Below are 16,886 nucleotides of genomic sequence, written 5' to 3'. Positions count from 1 at the left end.
GTCCTGGGAAGTGGTGAGTGTCTGTGTTGGTCTGATTGTTACTGTTGTGATCAAATTCATTTTGACTCCTGTTCCAGAAGCTATAGTCCAGTCAACTGGCCCAATTGATTTTGAGTCTTTGAGGAGGCAACATTGTGGAAGAAGGACCCAGTGAAGCAAGACTGCTCACCTCATGACAACTAGGGAGCAGAGAGGTGGGAGGGAGGGATGGTGACCAGGCATACTCCTTAAAGGCTTGCTGCAGGGACTCACATCCTCCACCCAGGCCCTCCCTTCCTTGTCTCCATAACACAATGGGGTCAAGAATCCACTGATGGATGAATGCACGATTGAACCAGGGCCCTCACAATCCACCATCCCAAGCCCCGTCACTGGCCTCATGAGCCTCAGGGATGGCTAAGATTCAGACCAAAACAGCTTCCACTGAAACCACTGGCATCCTGTTCTCAGTTGTAATGTACCACAAGGCTGTAGGGACCCACTCATGAGAATTGCACGTTTTGACCTGTCTGCCGTTCTTGTGCTGCCCCACCCCACACCCCATGTCGTGTGTCACCTCAACTGCCCCCCAGCCCTAGTCACACAGCTCTCCTATCCTTCTCATTCTGGAGCTGATCTTAGCTCTAAGATGAGGTAATGAATCCAGGAACTGCTACCCTAGAGCGTGAAGCCGACTAGGAAGGATGGAGAGCAGGCACAGGCTTTAAGTCAAAGGCCTGACACTCCTTGTGCCTCGGAAGAGTCAACAGATTTCTTGGAGTATTGATGTCTTCGTGTGTGAAATGGTCAGTGTTGGTCTAGTAGGGTTTTGTGAGACTTGTGTATCTTTAGTTTTTTCAAACCTTATTTGTAATTTTGGTTCTTAAATGCTTTAAACTCTCCATTGGCCCACCACCCACCAGAGGTAGTGGGAAAGAAAGGATATGGGAAACGTGGACCTGTTTAGAAAGGTTCTTTGGGGCAACTCCCATCTGTGTTGTCTGGAAAATGGCAGTTCAGTTCACAGGTCGGCAATGGCAGCTCGATCCACTCACGAACACTTCACGGATACGCCAGCTGTCCAGTTCGGTAAACATGAATCAGCAGTGGTGGCACTGCCTAGCAGAGACAGCCAGGCCTCAGCCTGAGCTCGAGTCAGGAGGGATCAGGAGGAATGCCAGGAGTTCAGCTGTGCCTCTCTCAGGGAAGCGAAGTTCAGTGAAGACATGAGACCCACAAGTGTTGCACAGCTGGCTTTATAAGCACCTCAGTCATTGTCCTTTGAGTGCTATTTATATCCCTCCAAACATCATGTGTCCTCCACAGGTCTTGCCTCAGCACGTAAGTCTGTCTCAGCTGACATCACTCCGCCAATCAGCCCAAGTCCGAGAAAACAGCAAGAAACTGTAGCACACCACCAGAAGTTTTTTGTTTGTTTGTTTTTGTTTTGTTTTTTGGTGCGTTTCTCTCTATGGAGTCCCGACAAGTGCAGGTCAACTATGCAATGTAAGGCAGACCAATACATGCCTGTTTTTAGCAAAGAATCCGCCATCACCTGTCCTTTCACATGTTTGCTGTAGCAGAACATCCTTTCTCCTGTGTCTGCCTTCACAGATTCCTTCATGAGTCTGCCTTAGTCTTTCACCTGTGTCCACTTCAGGAAAATAGTTCTTCACGTGTTTGCCTCAGCAAAACACCATCCAACTGACTTTCTAAAGAACCCCTAAGTTTCCACTTCAAACTTGTTTCACTGAGCAGCAACTCTACCAGGCACTGCCATAGACCCTGGTGGTTTACCGGAGAATGGGATTCATCAAGGCTGCCAAGTGGATCAACAAACCTATATGCACACGGATGACAGGTCACAAGATGAAAACAATGGGAACATTTAAGAAAGGCTCACTGGTATACACAGCAGAGTTTTGTTCAAGTGTAAAGAATGAAAATACAGGCTGGAGAGAGGACTCAGCATGTAACAGTGTGTCCTGTTCCTGTAGAGGACCTGAGTTCAATTCCCAGCACCATGTTGGGCAGCTGACAACCACCCATAACTCCAGCTCTAAAAGATCCATCACTTACTTCTGGCTTCCAAGGTGTCTTAGTTACTTTTCTTTTGCTGTGACAAAAGTGCAAGCTAGGTAATCCTGTCCGTGAGCCTCACTATTTCTCCTCTTCTCCTCACGCCTCCCAGGGAGGCAATGACAGCTAGGTAGCTAGGTAGTATTTAGTTATGTAACAGAAACCCAGTCCCGACTGGAGAGAGACACAGAGACACAGAGACAGAGACTCAGAGAGGGACAGAGAGACAGAGATAGACAGAGATAGAGAGGGAGAGAGCGCTTCTTCCATGTTCACATCAGCTTCAGGAAGGGCTGTATCCAGGGACTCACAGAGCATGTATCCAAACTTTCCCTGTAACACTGTTTCAATTTCAAGCAGCTTATGAGACTCATATCCTTCTACTTTCGCTGGGGTGGGGGTGGGAACACCTGGATGGCTTTAGCAAATGTTCCAGGGCCATCTCCCATTGATCAATTCTGTTGTCTGTCCTTGCTTAGAGAACGGCTGCTTTTGATTGGATGAATTTAGCTAGTTCCCTTCTGGGGAGCAAGGTCAGTCCTTTGAACTGTACATGAGCAAGGAGGAGGGAAATAGGTTGCTCCAGGACAAAGTAAGGGTGGGGTACCAGAAGGAGGCGGTCTACATGGTTTATAGGCACATGACTGTTCATTCGAATGAGAAGGGTGGTACTCCAATACTCTGTATACCAGAGTCTACCATCCGCCTACCCACCGATCCCATGTGTACCTGTTTTTCTGTTCTGTTATTTTAAGTAACTGATTCACTTGACTGTGGAGGGCAAGCTAGGCTGAGGGTTTCTCTGGATGTGTCTTGTTTTATTTGGACTCTTGCTCTGTTATTAAAGCCATTGTTAGCATAATAAGAAAAGGCAATAGGTTTTTCTGAGTGTCTACTCATTCTCCCAACCTCTGCACTGTGGCCCAGCAGTTTGGTAATGAGAGGCAGAGTCTTCCTCAATACCTTGAAGCAGCTTAAGTAAGCATGTTGTTCTTGTCCTCCTGGGACTGTGAGGAGGTTCAGGGACAGGCAGAGGAGGCCACAGGAGAGGAAGAGGGGAGGAGCCAGAATGTTCTCCAGCTACCAAAGTATTAGAGCTCTGAGGGGAAAGGGTTCCCTATGGGAAAGGTATCCTGCCTGTCGGAAGCCAAGGAACACCATAAAGTCACACCACACAACAGACCTCACACAAGAGATTTATTGGGAGGGAAAACCCTGCTCGGGTGAGAAGCAGCAGAGAACTGAGCAGAACACAGGGTTTATCTCGGGATGGCTTTCCAGGATGGAGATTCCCAGGCTGGTTCTTAAGTCCTGGGCTTGGGCTCTTTATTCTGTAGGGCAGAGCTTTACTGCCAGGGGCTGGAGAGACTAGGCCATTCCATTAAGGCTGTTAGAGTGTTCTGTGGGTGGAGCCTGGAGCCTGGAGGTCCTGGGGGCGGGACCTGGGCAGGCTTGGAGTGAGTCCATGGATTAGTTGCAAGTGAATGTTGGTGATGACTTGCTACACACACTCAGCCTGGCCCTACAGGGACCCAGGAGCAGGTTCTGTTCCAGCTGCAAGGCACATGCTGAAGTCTGCAGCCCTGGGAGCATCCTGGCACAGGACAATTTAGCCATCAGCCAAAAGGCACAATGCTATGACAGTGACAAGAATCACAGTGATTAGCGACAGGGGAATCACCTCTTACACATGGCAGTCAAAGCTCCCTCCATACCCCTGTCTGGCATTGAGCATGGCCCAGAGCCACCCCCCTTCCCTCCAGCCTCCCCAGCCCCCTACCTCCCATCACAGCATAAGTTCCAGCTACTGCTGCCCCTGGGGAGCCAGAAGCCATAGGGAAGTGCTTGTCTCTTTGGGCTGTAAGAATTCTAAAGAACTTAGTCATCAGCAAAGGTCAGTTGCACACCTGGTATTCAGCCTACAGCTAACCGGAGAGGAATATTCTAGAAATTGGGACTCAAGAAAACAAGCAGAACAAATTACTAAAGGGAAAGACTGATTGGTGGCCCAGGTTGCTGGCCTGATACCAGAGCTGGTGCTGTCTAATGTTCATGGGCATTTCCATAGAACCGGTGCCTTCATCTATGGTGGGGACAGCTGTTTTCAACACCAAACACGACACGGCCACAATCCATAGAAACTACCACCGTAAATGGAAATCCTTATAGTCTATAGAAACCGCAGCTCAAAGAAATTAGCACAGCCCACAGAAATCACCACAGCCCACAGAAACCACAGCCCACAGAAACCACAGTCCACAGAAACCACCACAGCCCACAGAAATCACCACAGTCCACAGAAACCACAGTCCACAGAAACCACCACAGCCCACAGAAATCACCACAGTCCACAGAAACCACAGCCCACAGAAACCACAGCCCATAGAAACCACAGCCCACAGAAACCACAGCCCACAGAAACCACAGCCCACAGAAACCACAGCCCACAGAAATCACCACAGCCCACAGAAACCACAGCCCACAGAAACCACAGCCCACAGAAACCACAGTCCACAGAAACCACAGCCCACAGAAATCACCACAGTCCACAGAAACCACAGCCCACAGAAAACACAGCCCATAGAAACCACAGCCCACAGAAACCACAGCCCACAGAAACCACAGCCCACAGAAACCACAGCCCACAGAAACCACAGCCCACAGAAATCACCACAGCCCACAGAAATCACCACAGCCCACAGAAATCACCACAGCCCACAGAAACCACAGCCCACAGAAACCACAGTCCACAGAAACCACAGCCCACAGAAATCACCACAGTCCACAGAAACCACAGCCCACAGAAACCACAGCCCACAGAAACCACAGCCCACAGAAACCACAGTCCACAGAAACCTCAGTCCACAGAAACCACAGCCCACAGAAATCAGCACAGCCCACAGAAACCACAGCCCACAGAAATCACCACAGCCCACAGAAACCACAGCGTACAGCCATCATTTCCATCTGTAAGGTGCTCTCCCATTTGACAAAGCTCTCAATTAGTATCCAACAATTTCCTGTTATGTCACAAAATGCCTGTGGCACTTAGGGTTTAAAAATTGTGGCCCACAGTGTTGGTCCTGGGCTGATGCATCAGATCATGCCAGGAGCATGTGGCAAAGCCGCTGACTTCATGCACCAGGAAGAAACCAGGCCCCATAATCTCTTTTGAGTATAGACCTATGACCTAAAGACCTCCCTACTAGGTCCCATCTATAGAGTTCCATGACTGCCCAGCAGAGCAAATGCACTCATTTCCACACACAGTTCAAAAGTGGGCACAAGTGACCACAACCTCAGTCTGAGAATACTGAGAACTTTCAGGCTGCCCACAGAGGTTCTTCAGAGCCCTTCCTGTCTGACTCAGGGCGTCACCAACCTGTGCTGTGACAATGTACATTACATCTGTCTTTTTTAAGATTTCCCTGGAATAGAATCATCCAGTACAGTCTTCCATTTGAGGTCTGGTCTCCTGAAGTGGGTATGCCTCAGGCACTGTCCTCTCTCTCATTGGTGAAATTAGAAGTGGCTTATAGTCTGGGCTGAGGTCCCATAAGTACTATGCGTTGTGTGTTGTTGAAGGGGAGTATTTGGCTGACTTTATGGTGAGGAACTCTAGAGGCAGAGCTACGAGGCAGCTGGTCCCTCCCTGCAAAATACCCAGGTGCTAAGCTTGACTGTCTCAATTCATCTGACAAGTGAGAAAGGACACAGCCCACTCCTTCCCAGACCCTCCATAGAGATGCCACTTAATCTCACCAGCAATCCCAGGGGTAATATTGTCCCCATCTCTATAGTGGTTTGAATGAGAATGTCCCCCCACAGGCTGTGGTAATTGAACACTTGGTCCCGTTGGTGGCGCTGTTCAGGAAGGTTTAGATGGTGCAGCGTGACTAGAGGAAGCACATCATTAGGGATGGACTCTGGGCTTCAAAGCCTTGTGCCATCTCTGGTTTGATCTTTCTGCTATGTGCTGCTTGAGGCTGAGGATGTGCAATCTCATGTCCTGTTTCCACATCTGCTGCTTGCTGACAAACCTTCCTACCATGATGGAGACTTAGCCTCCAAGAATCATGAGCCCAAATAAACTTTTCTATAAATTGCCTTGGCCACTTACTACAGCAACAGAAAGTAACTAAATATAATCTCCCAGTGAGGAACGGAGGCTGGGATCTAGGAGTAATCCCAAGCACAGATCCCCTTCACTCATAGGTCACTGGGGTAAGAAGGATCAGACTATTGTTGCAAATTAGTCAGACCTGTGGGGTTGTACCATCCTTGGCTAGGAAGAGGATGTCAGGGAAGAGGCATCTACTGTGTATACCAAGGGCCTCTTACCTGACTCCCAACCCCACACTTACCCTGCAACCTTAGTGTGGGTAAGCTTCCCAGGCCATATTTGCTGGGACAAAGACAAGGTGAGATTTTTTTATCTGACCCAGTTCAAGCTGAACTCAGCAACAGGGAGCTGAGCTACATGACAGGACCTCCCAGGCTGGGACCACAGTATGAGCAGTGGTTGGATGTAGGAACGGCCACAAAATGCCTGGAGAGGAATTGGGGCAATGAGAACACTGCCCTTTCATGCTGCTGAGTAGTCAAGAACCTAAACCAACTTTTTACGTATTGTATTAGTTTGATTTCTGCCACTAAAACAAAATTCTCAGGGCTGGGTAATTTGTAAAGAACAATAAATCATTTACCTCAGAATAGGGAGGTCCAAGACCATCAGAGCTCGCCACTGAATCTCTCAGAGAGCAGCATCATAATGGAGTTGGCATGTGTATAAGACTATGAGTGTGTACGATAAGAAGCCAGGGCTCTCTGCTCCTCCCTGTTCTAGAGACCTGCATTTTCTCATGCAGAGACAGCCTTGTCCCGTAGACAAGATGGTGAAGGTTGGTGTGAATGGATTTGGCTGTATTGGGCGCCTGGTTACCAGGGCTGCCTTCTCTACCTCTGGCAAAGTGGAGATTGTTGCCACCAACGACCCCTTCTTTGACCTCACCTACATGGTCTACATGTTCCAGTATGACTCTACCCATGGCAAGTTCAACGGCACAGTCAAGGCTGAGGATGGGAAGCTTGTCATCAACGGGAAGCCCATCACCGTCTTCCAGGAGCGAGATCCCGCTAACACCAAATGGGGCGACGCTGGTGCTGAGTATGTCATGGAGTCTACTGGTGTCTTCACCACCATGGAGAAGGACAGGGCCCACTTGAAGGGTGGGGCCAAAAGTGTCATCATCTCTGCCCCTTTGGCCAATGTCCCCATGTTTGTGATGGGTGTGAACCACGAGAAATATGACAACTCACTCAAGATTGTCAACAATGCATCCTGCATCACCAACTGCTTAACCCCCCTGGCCAAGGTCATTCGTGACAACTCTGGCATCGTGGAAGGGCTCATGACCACAGTCCATGCCATCACTGCCACTCAGAAGACTGTGGATGGCCCCTCTGGAAAGCTGTGGTGTGATGGCCGTGGGGCAGACCAGGACATCATTCCTGCATCCACTGGTGCTGCCAAGTCTGTGGGCAAGGTCATCCCAGAGCTGAACAGGAAGCTCACTGGCATGGCCTTCCATGTTCCTACCCCCAATGTATCCATTATGGATCTGACATGCCACCTGGAGAAACCTGCCAAGTCTGATGACATCAAGAAGGTGGTGAAGCAGGCATCTGAGGGCCCACTAAAGGGCATCCTGGGCTACACTGAGGACCAGGTTGTCTCCTGAGACTTCAACAGCAACTCCCACTCTTCCACCTTTGATGCTGGGGCTGGCATTGCTCTCAATGACAACTTTGTAAAGCTCATTTCCTGGTATGACAATGAATACGGCTACAGCAACAGGGTGGTCAACCTCATGTCCTACATGGTCTCCAAAAAGTAAAACCCTGGACCACCCACCCCAGCCCAGCAAGGATACTGAGAGCAAGAGAGAGGGCCTCAGTTGCTGAGAAGTCCCCGTCCCAACTCAGCCCCCAACACTGAGCATCTCCCTCATAATTTCCATCCCAGCCCCCCATAATAAAAGGAGGGGCCTAGGGAGCCCTCCCTCCTCTCTTGAGTACCATTAATAAAGTTCACTGCACCACCACCCCCCTCAAAAAAAAAGATAAGAAGCCAGACAGTTTGGAGTCAGGTTTGCTCTTTTCTGACAACCCACTCATGTGGAAACTAACTAGTTCCGGAGACCTGCATGGATCCCTTCCCTAGGAAGCTACCTGCCAGCAGGTCCCACCTCTTAAAGGTTCCACCACTTTTTGTTCCTTTTAGATGGCTCTCACTGTGTAACACTGGCTGTCCTGAAACTCACTATGTAGACTCACAGAGATCTGCCTCTGCCTCTGCCTCTGCCTCTGCCTCTGCCTCTGCCTCTGCCTCTGCCTCTGCCTCTGCCTCTGCCTCTGCCTCTGCTCCTCTGCCCCTCTGCCTCTGCCTCTGCCTCTGCCTCTGCCTCTGCCTCTGCCTCTGCCTCTGCCTCTGCCTCTGCCTCTGCCTCTGCCTCTGCCTCTGCCTCTGCCTCTACCCCATTGCCTCTCTGCCTCTGCTCCTCTGCCCCTCTGCCTCTGCCTCTGCCTCTGCCTCTCTGCCTCTGCCCCTCTGTCCCCCTGTCCCTCTGCCCCAAGCTCTCTGTCCCTGTCTTTCCCTTTCTCCCTGTCATTTCTGTCTCCGTCTTTCTCTCTGGGCTCTTTTTCTGACTCATAAACATGTTTCAATTTCTGGTGAATGAACTCAGGCCATTTGTCTTGTGTCCAATCCATCATGCTCATTGCTAGCAGAAGTAATCAACACGAAATAAAACTGACATCGGCTAAAGCCACGCGCAGGAGAAATAGCCATCGACTGAAAATCGACAAAAGAGTCAAGCCTCCACGCCAGTTTGAAAAGCTGAGCAAATCTGACTCATGAGGATTGGAGCTGACAGAAACCACAGCCTGACAGGGAAGCCCAGGAGTGGAAGTGGACCGCAGTCAGTAGTGATTGATGAGTCAAATCTTCATTATACAATTTTAATTAGAAGAGACCTGATCTCAATGTAACTGATCTCAATAAGTACAAACTGAGATAGAAAAACATGGGGTGGGGGTGGGCATGCGGCTCAACCACATTCTTTGGAGGATGGAGCAATGGTTTAAGCAGAACCAGCAAGGCTTGTGCCTGCTGTATCATGGCTAGGCAACTTTGAACGTCCTTTCTAACAGTGGGGTTACAGAGACCTCCCATCTTGGGGGAAGACACTGGTGCCAAGGAATGTTCATAAAGGCTGAAACAGTAAGTGGGTATCTGTTGACGGCCAGTGTCATTAGGCTGTATGGTTGGACATTGACCAGATAGGCCTTTAAAAAGTGTCTCTGCCAGGCATTGGCGGCACATGCCTTTAATGACAGCACTTGGGAGGCAGAGGGAGGAAGATCTCTGTGAGTTCAAGGCCAGCTAGTGAGTTCTAGAATAGCCAAGGCTACACACACACACACACACACACACACACACACACACACACACACAGACACACACACACACATCTGTAATGTTTCATGTGTAAATTTGCAAATATTCCTGAATGAACACATATACCCCATCCCCAAAAAAGAGCCACTCAGAGTAAAAGGGCCCTTTGTATGAGAGTCAGTTGCTAAGGTCTGAGGACCTGAGGTCAATCCCAGAACCCATCTAAGTGTCTGGCATGGTGATGTGTGCCCACAGTCCCAGTGTTGGGCAGGTGAAGACAAGCCAGGGTAGCATTACTGGTGAGCCAAGCAGAACAAGAGACAGAGGTGGATGGAGTTCCTGAGGATGCCTCCATAAGTGAGTGTATGTGCACCCGTACATTTGAATCAAGTTCTCCTTGTCCTCAGAACTAGTGAGGGTATGGGCTGCTAGGCAGTAGCTACCCCTGTGGTGGCAGCAGCAGGCAGCTTGTGTCTACTAAGGCTCATCACGGAGTATAGGACTGCAGCTTCCTTGTCGTCCACCTGACTTTCTGGCTCTAGGGAGACAAAATGAACTTAGCAGATGTCTAAGCAGATGCCAGCTTTCTCCCTGATGACAGCTTCTTAATTGTTTTCTCCCCGCCTTTATTTATTTATTTTTCCTTTAAGGGCAGCCAGGCCAGTCAGAACACTGTTGACCCTTACACCCTACGGTCTTGCCTGATGCCATCTCCCCCCTATAGGCATCCGCACTCCCGACTTTGTGCACAGCATTCTTTTGACTGCTTTATACTGTGAGCTACCTTGTATGACCCCCAAGGCTTGGGTTCACCTCTCCTTTACCTCCTGTACTTGTACTAATTCAACAGGCAGTTTCATTATGATGTCTGACATTCATCCATGTTGCTGAACAAAGTATTACGTTTCTTCTCATCATTGTGCCTGTACCACATTTTAATTTTTTAAAGCTTTTTATTCCAGACCTAGATGGTTTGTAGTCCTTTACTACTATGGAAAATGCTGCTATGAGGGTTTTTTTTTTAACCTTTCTTTTTTTGAGACAGGAGCTTGCTGTGTGTCCCAAACAGCTTAGAACTTGATGCAATTTTCCTGCCTTGGTTTCTCAAGTGCTGGGGATTATGGGTATGCGCTTTCATGCCTGATTTTCCGTGAATATTCTATTTTGTTGTTGCTTTGTTTTTTTTTTTTTTAAGATAGGATTTCTCTGTGTAGCCCTGGCTGTCCTGGAATGCACTCTGCCGACCAGGCTGGCCTTGAACTTAGAGATTCACCGAGTGCCGGGATTAAAGGCGTTTGTCACCACTTTCCAGCTGCTGTGAATATTCTTTTTCTTTTCTTTTATTGAATACTTTCTTTATTTACATCTCAAATGTTATCCCCTTTCCTGGTTTACCCTCTGGAAACCCTCCATCCCATCCCCCCACCCCCTTCCTCCATGAGGGTGCTACTGTGAATATTCTTAAACTGTGCCTCTGGTAGCCTGATATACATATTTTCCTTGGGTCTATATTTTCTATCAGATACAGTTTGTTGCAGTGTATTTTTTTACAAAAGATTTATTTATTTTTGGTATGTGAGTACACTGTCGCTGTCGCTGTGTCAAAGGGCATCGGATCCCATTACAGATGGTTGTGAGCCATTATGTGGTGGCCGGACTTGAACTCAGGACCTCTAATCCTCTTCCAGGGGATTCAGACATGTTTGGAAAGAGGCTCAGAATCACAGAGTGAACTTAGAAAGAATAGTCCTGGGGTTGGGGATTTAGCTCAGTGGTAGAGCGCTTGCCTAGCAAGCGCAAGGCCCTGGGTTCGGTCCCCAGCTCCGAAAAAAAAAGAAAAAAAGAAAGAAAGAATAGTCCTGGGGCTTGTGGGCTATTCTAGGGCAAACCCTGAGTCAGGGCTGGCAGGACAATGTGCAGACCCAGAAAGCTGCACTCCTGGTGTCCCTTAGCTCCCCGTAAATATGGGGAATTGAATTCAGGACCTCTAGAAAAGCAGTTAGTGCTCTTAACCACTGGGCCATCTCTCTAGCTCCTGTTGCAGTGCATTGTAGGGCATAAGTATCTCAGAGTTTTGATGAAGTCTGCCTTGCTTCTTGTCCATTCACACTCTCAGTTTGACTCCTCTCCTGACTTCAACCTCCATCCCTCAAGCCTGAGGCCTTTCTGTGGTTAGAGTCGCACATCCATGTCCCAGAGCTTGGAAGAAGGGGAGATGACCAAGTGAGGGCACCAAAGGTAGCATCACCCCAGAAGGGCAGTGGTTCTGGTGGGAGGGGTGGGGTCTTGGTTTCCATGGTAACCATCAATGACAATATGCCTACCCTGTGACCAGGCTTTAAGGAAGGGAGATCTGCTAGGTATTCTAAAAGTAATGGTTTAACAATGCAGATCTAAAGGGTGTGAGGAAGGTGGTCAGGGGATAAAACACACAACAGACACACACAGAGACACCTGCACATACACACACACATCACACCAACTAAAACAGCACTTCTCAAATGGGGGTGTGTGACTGTGCCCCAGGGGACATTTGACCAAAAGGCCTGGAGGCACTGAGGTATCTTGTGGATAAAGCCCCAGGGTACTGATCTGTCAGTGGCCAGGCCTGCAGCTCAGCACTCTGATGACAAGTGAGTCTCACACAGCCCTCCCAACTCAAATGCTGACAGTGCGGGGGCAGGACTGTTCTGTCCTGTCAGAGCAGAGCACTGACTTCACAGCTAGGTTACTGGTGGACCTGAGCTTGGGGAAATGCAGCCCTGCACTGCTTATTAGCGCCTGGAGGCCCATGGAAGGCCACTGTTTGCTATTTTCAATTCATTGAGCATTGATACATTTGAAAAAGTAAACTGGCATTTATATAAAGCCACGAGAAACACAAGCTACAAGTCGGGTGTAGATGCCTCTGCAGGGTCAGACTGCAGCATCAGGGTCTAGAGAGTGTGGGATCTACGACTTTGCTCCAGAATGTTCTAACACCCCCTCCCATGAAGCTCAGATGCCTACCGGTAAGGTCCTGCATCCAACACAGCCTCCTCTCACCCCTGCCCTGGACAGGGGTTGTTCATCTCATGGGGTCAGATGGGGACACACTCTGCAGGCATCGGCTGACTCAGGCAAGACACCACAGGGCAAGGCAGGAAGCGCCTGGCGGAAGGGGCTTTACAACACCCCTGTTCCCAGCCATTCTCTGCACCCTGATATTTCCCCAGCTCTCCTCCTCCGGCTGCACTCACTGTTACTCTCCCCTCTTCATTAGGCTGTGAGTCAGAGATGCTGGGTTCCAAACCCAGCTCAGCTCGTGTCAGGTAGGCAGCCGCCTGGGGCAGGACAGTCACTCTGTACCCTTTCCTGGCTGTAAATCATGGATGAATAATAGTCCCCGAGGCAAAAGGTTTGGGAGAAAGCTCAGTGAGTAAAGATATTTCATAAAAGATATTTCTATATAAGCATAGAACGGGGCCTGACTCAACTCTTTGCTTTGCCACATCCCCGCCAGGAGACCTTGGGGAAGCCACCTTTCTGTGGGTCATGGTCACACTGGCTGCTTGCAGGCTCTGAGGTGAGCACCCATGAGGAACCACCGCAGAATCTGATGCTAAAGGCAATAAGGGGGTGGAGGCAGCTCTGCCTGGACAGAGCTCACCCCCAGAATCACACTCGAATGTCTCCAGGCTTCTCCTCCAGCCCCCTTGAGCCTCCTCAGCCCACGAGAGACACATCTATTTAGATATTTACATTATTGTTCATAACAGTGGCAGAATTAGTTGTGAAGTAGCAACAAAATAACTTTATGGTTGGGGTCACCACAGTATGAGGAACTGCACTAAAGAGTTGCAGTGTTAGGAAGGTCGAGGACCACTGGTTTAGAGTAACAGGTGGGCCAGACCCAGGCTGTCCAATTGCACTCTCAGTTCCTGTGACCCTGGCCCTTTGCCCGCTCCCTGGTTACCACATATGGGACATGAGGGTAATCACAGTCCCTACCTCACCAGATGTCTTAGATGTGAACAGACTCCATGACCAAGGCAATTCTTATAAGAGCAGCATTTAATTGAGGCTGGCTTACAGGTTCAGAGGTTCAGTCCATTATCATCAAGGTGGGAACATGGCAGCATCCAGGCAGGCATGGTGCAGGAAGGAGTCAAGAGTTCTACATCTTCACCTGAAGGCTGCTAGCAGAATGCTGACTTCCAGGCAGCTGGGATGGGGGTCTTAAAACCCACACCCACAGTGACACACCTACTCCAACAAAGTCACACCTACTCCAATAAGATCACACCCCCAAATAGTGCCACTTCCTGGGCCATGCATACCAGGCCATTCAAACCACCTTACCAGGTATCAGAGAAAGTGTGTATAAAGATCTAGAAATGATTTCTGTTGCAACGTCATGTCACTCACCTGTAGTCCCATTCTTTTTAGAGAAAATTCTGGAAGCAAATGCCTAACCATCATCTTGTCAGGTCTGGATTCATAGAGCACTGTGGTGTTCTATACACAGGTCACAACCTGTGGGTAAGGGTCTGGGACACTATCATGAGTGGCCAAGCATCAGAGGATCTGGGGCCTGAACCTCTCCTTAGGTGATAGGCTGTTCTCTCTTTATAACTTGTCTGGTAACCCAGGGAGCTGAGGAAAGGAGAGAGGGGCAGCTGATGAAGGAGGATCCCAGCCTGGCCCAGCCTCTTCCCCTGTGACACCTAGGGTCCTTAACTGCCACACTCAGGCCACCTTTTCCAAGTGCCACATGCCACAATCGGCATCTTCACTAAAATGGCGCCTACCCAAGCATTTGTGCTTAATTATTGCCTGTATAACCGATGCCAGGAATATTAACAGGCATGCCACCTGTTTCCTGGCAGGTGGCCCTGTGGGTGCACCTGTCAGCCAGCTGCCTTGATCCCTACTGAAAGCCAGTGGTGCCTTTTTTATCCTGGTCTCAGGACCCTCTGGGAGCCATCGGATTGCTGGGTCGATTCCTGGGAAGTCTTTTCCTCCCTAGGTCCTGCTTTCTGTCTGTGACTGACTTCCAGGGCTCTGAAGAGGGTAGATAGCAGGGAATTCTCTGTCCTCTGAATGCTGTGTGATGCTGGAGCTTCCTCTCTCTCATGGCTGATATCTAGTCCTGACCACAGGGCAGGGAGGAGGTGCTGGCTCTACAATCCAGGCCAGGTCCCACATCAAAACTCCAGTCAGGCATTCCCAGGGGATCCCAGGTGACATCACTTCATGGCTACTGTGGCCTATAGGGAGAAGTCACTTTCTGGCTGTCATTTCCTGTGAGGCAATGATGTCATGTGAGTCTTATCGCTTGTAAGGTGTCATACTCATGTGGATGTCATTATATGTGAGGTAATATCTCAGGGTGCTATTGCTTGTGAAGTGACATTACTTTCTGGGTGCCATCGCCTATGAGCTGATGTCATCCCATGGAGCCATGACCTGTGGTGACTCTTGAGGTCCACAAGGTCCAGAGTTCTGCTAGTGAAGGAATTCTCTGTGCTGACACAGGGCATGCCCTGTGTCCCATATGGCCTCCTAACTGTGAGGCTTCCTAACTGTTCATGGTTCAGCTGCCAATCACCCAACAGAGAAGGCGGGACTTCTGACTCACAGTTTGGAAGTTCAGGACTGGCCCTGTGGTGACTTGGAACATCATAGCTATAGGCAGTGCTACTCACCTCAGGGCAGGAGACAGGAAAGGGCGGGGTTTTCTGCATCATCTTAGGGTGCACCCATTTGACAATTAACTGTAAATTCTTAACACCATCTTGGGCTTGGTCCTTGTGAATCGTTCTGTCCCATCCTGTCCCACCCTCACCCCTACCCTCAACCCCCTGAATACACATCCTGCAGTCGTCAAACTGCCTTTACACATGGTTCATTCACATGGGATCCTGCCAAGACCCCTGTATCTCATTCAACTCGTCAGTCTCTTGGGAAAAATTCCTTCTTCCTCTTTTATTTGGGGGGAACCAGGTCATCTACTCATGAGCCGTTCTCAGGGGATTGTTTAATATACCCCCGTGTGCTGTGTGCACTCTGCCCACGGGTCTTCAGGATTTGAGGACTGCCCGCAACTGACTGGTGTTCAGTCTACGACTGACTGACTCCCTTACCTTCTTAGGACTGAAAGAAGGTGCTTTAACAGTGTCCTTGTCAGAGTGAGGGATAGAGACACAGCTCCAATTACAACCTTCACAAGCCTGAGGAACACCCATAGACTGTTAGGGACCTCAACTCAGGCCAAACCAGGATACTTGGGTTCTGGACTGAAAAGAATTTCCGGACTAAGCAAGCAGTGGAGTGAGACAGTTGGAAATGTTATTGAAGCTGTTTTAATACAGGCTCAAGCACAAGACTTCAGAGAAAGAGAGCCACTCAAAAGAAATGAAGACATACCCAAGCGGAGTATGTGCTTTCTTGGGGAGAATGGGGCAAAGCAACGTACACCCCAGTGTAAGTAGGAACTTCTCAGGGGATTGAAAACAATCCATCATGTCTCGGCATCAGCCTCTTAGACCATTTTAGTGACTCTTAACTTACTCTCGGAAAGTTGAAAACTCCCCCTTCTCTCTTCCCTCTTATAAAAGAGATATGTGAGATGTCTCTGGAGATGCTTTGGACGGGGTTACAGCGTGATGAAACAAAGCCAGAAGCCACTGGGGCCACACAAGGGATCTAGAACTAGAGTTCTTTCCCTGTAAGCTGCTGATATCCCTAGAAAACTCCAGGTTTGTGGCTGAGAAGGAAGAAAAGCCTCTAGTGGTTATTAGCTATGCTGAAATTCTTGCTGGCAGACAACTGTACCCAGAGTGACAGGCTTCTGGCTCCCATCCCCCATCCTCCAGATCTCCCCTGCCTTCCCATCCTACCACACCTGTTTGCTCTGGATTTTCCCTATGACATCTCCTAAAATACAACCATCTGAGAACAAAAGCTGGGTACTAATAACCCCAAGTGACCAGTAAGGCTTTGCGGCTCTTTCTCCTTTGGAATATCATTGTGCACACAAGGCATCTTACCATTTTCCAGTCTTCCTTCTTTGATGTTCGAGCTGTTCCAGACTTGGCCAATGGATGCCTGGTGCCAGGCACCAGTGTCATTCCAACCTTCCCTACTCAGACTTTGTGCACTTGCTTAATCTCTGGGACTAAGGAAAGATATTTAGTATAAACTCCCTAGCCCAGCCTTAAGGTCAGCCTTGGGGGTCCTTTCAGCCTGCAGAAGCTATAAAGAGTCCACAGTCTGGGAGACGACAAAAACTACGGGGATACCCGCCCTCTTTCTCTGTTTATTCCACCTTCTGTTACACCATTTTCTGACTTATTCCATTGTTGCTATCCCCCCCACCCCCCCACCC

General features: G+C 49.3%; 1 protein-coding gene and 1 pseudogene across 1 annotated transcript in view; both read left to right on the top strand.

The window, feature by feature from the left end:
- Grip2 (glutamate receptor interacting protein 2) overlaps positions 1-16,886 on the top strand; it is an 85,085-nt gene that overhangs the window by 15,274 nt on the left and 52,925 nt on the right. The gene's annotated exons all lie outside the window — the stretch shown is intronic.
- The window catches only part of LOC134486817 (glyceraldehyde-3-phosphate dehydrogenase-like), a 31,876-nt pseudogene extending 14,990 nt beyond the window's left edge, over positions 1-16,886 (top strand).

This window comes from Rattus norvegicus, chromosome 4 (genome assembly GCF_036323735.1).
Source record: "Rattus norvegicus strain BN/NHsdMcwi chromosome 4, GRCr8, whole genome shotgun sequence".
NCBI classification, from domain to species: Eukaryota; Metazoa; Chordata; class Mammalia; order Rodentia; family Muridae; genus Rattus; species Rattus norvegicus.
This window is presented reverse-complemented; position numbering and strand designations above follow the sequence as displayed.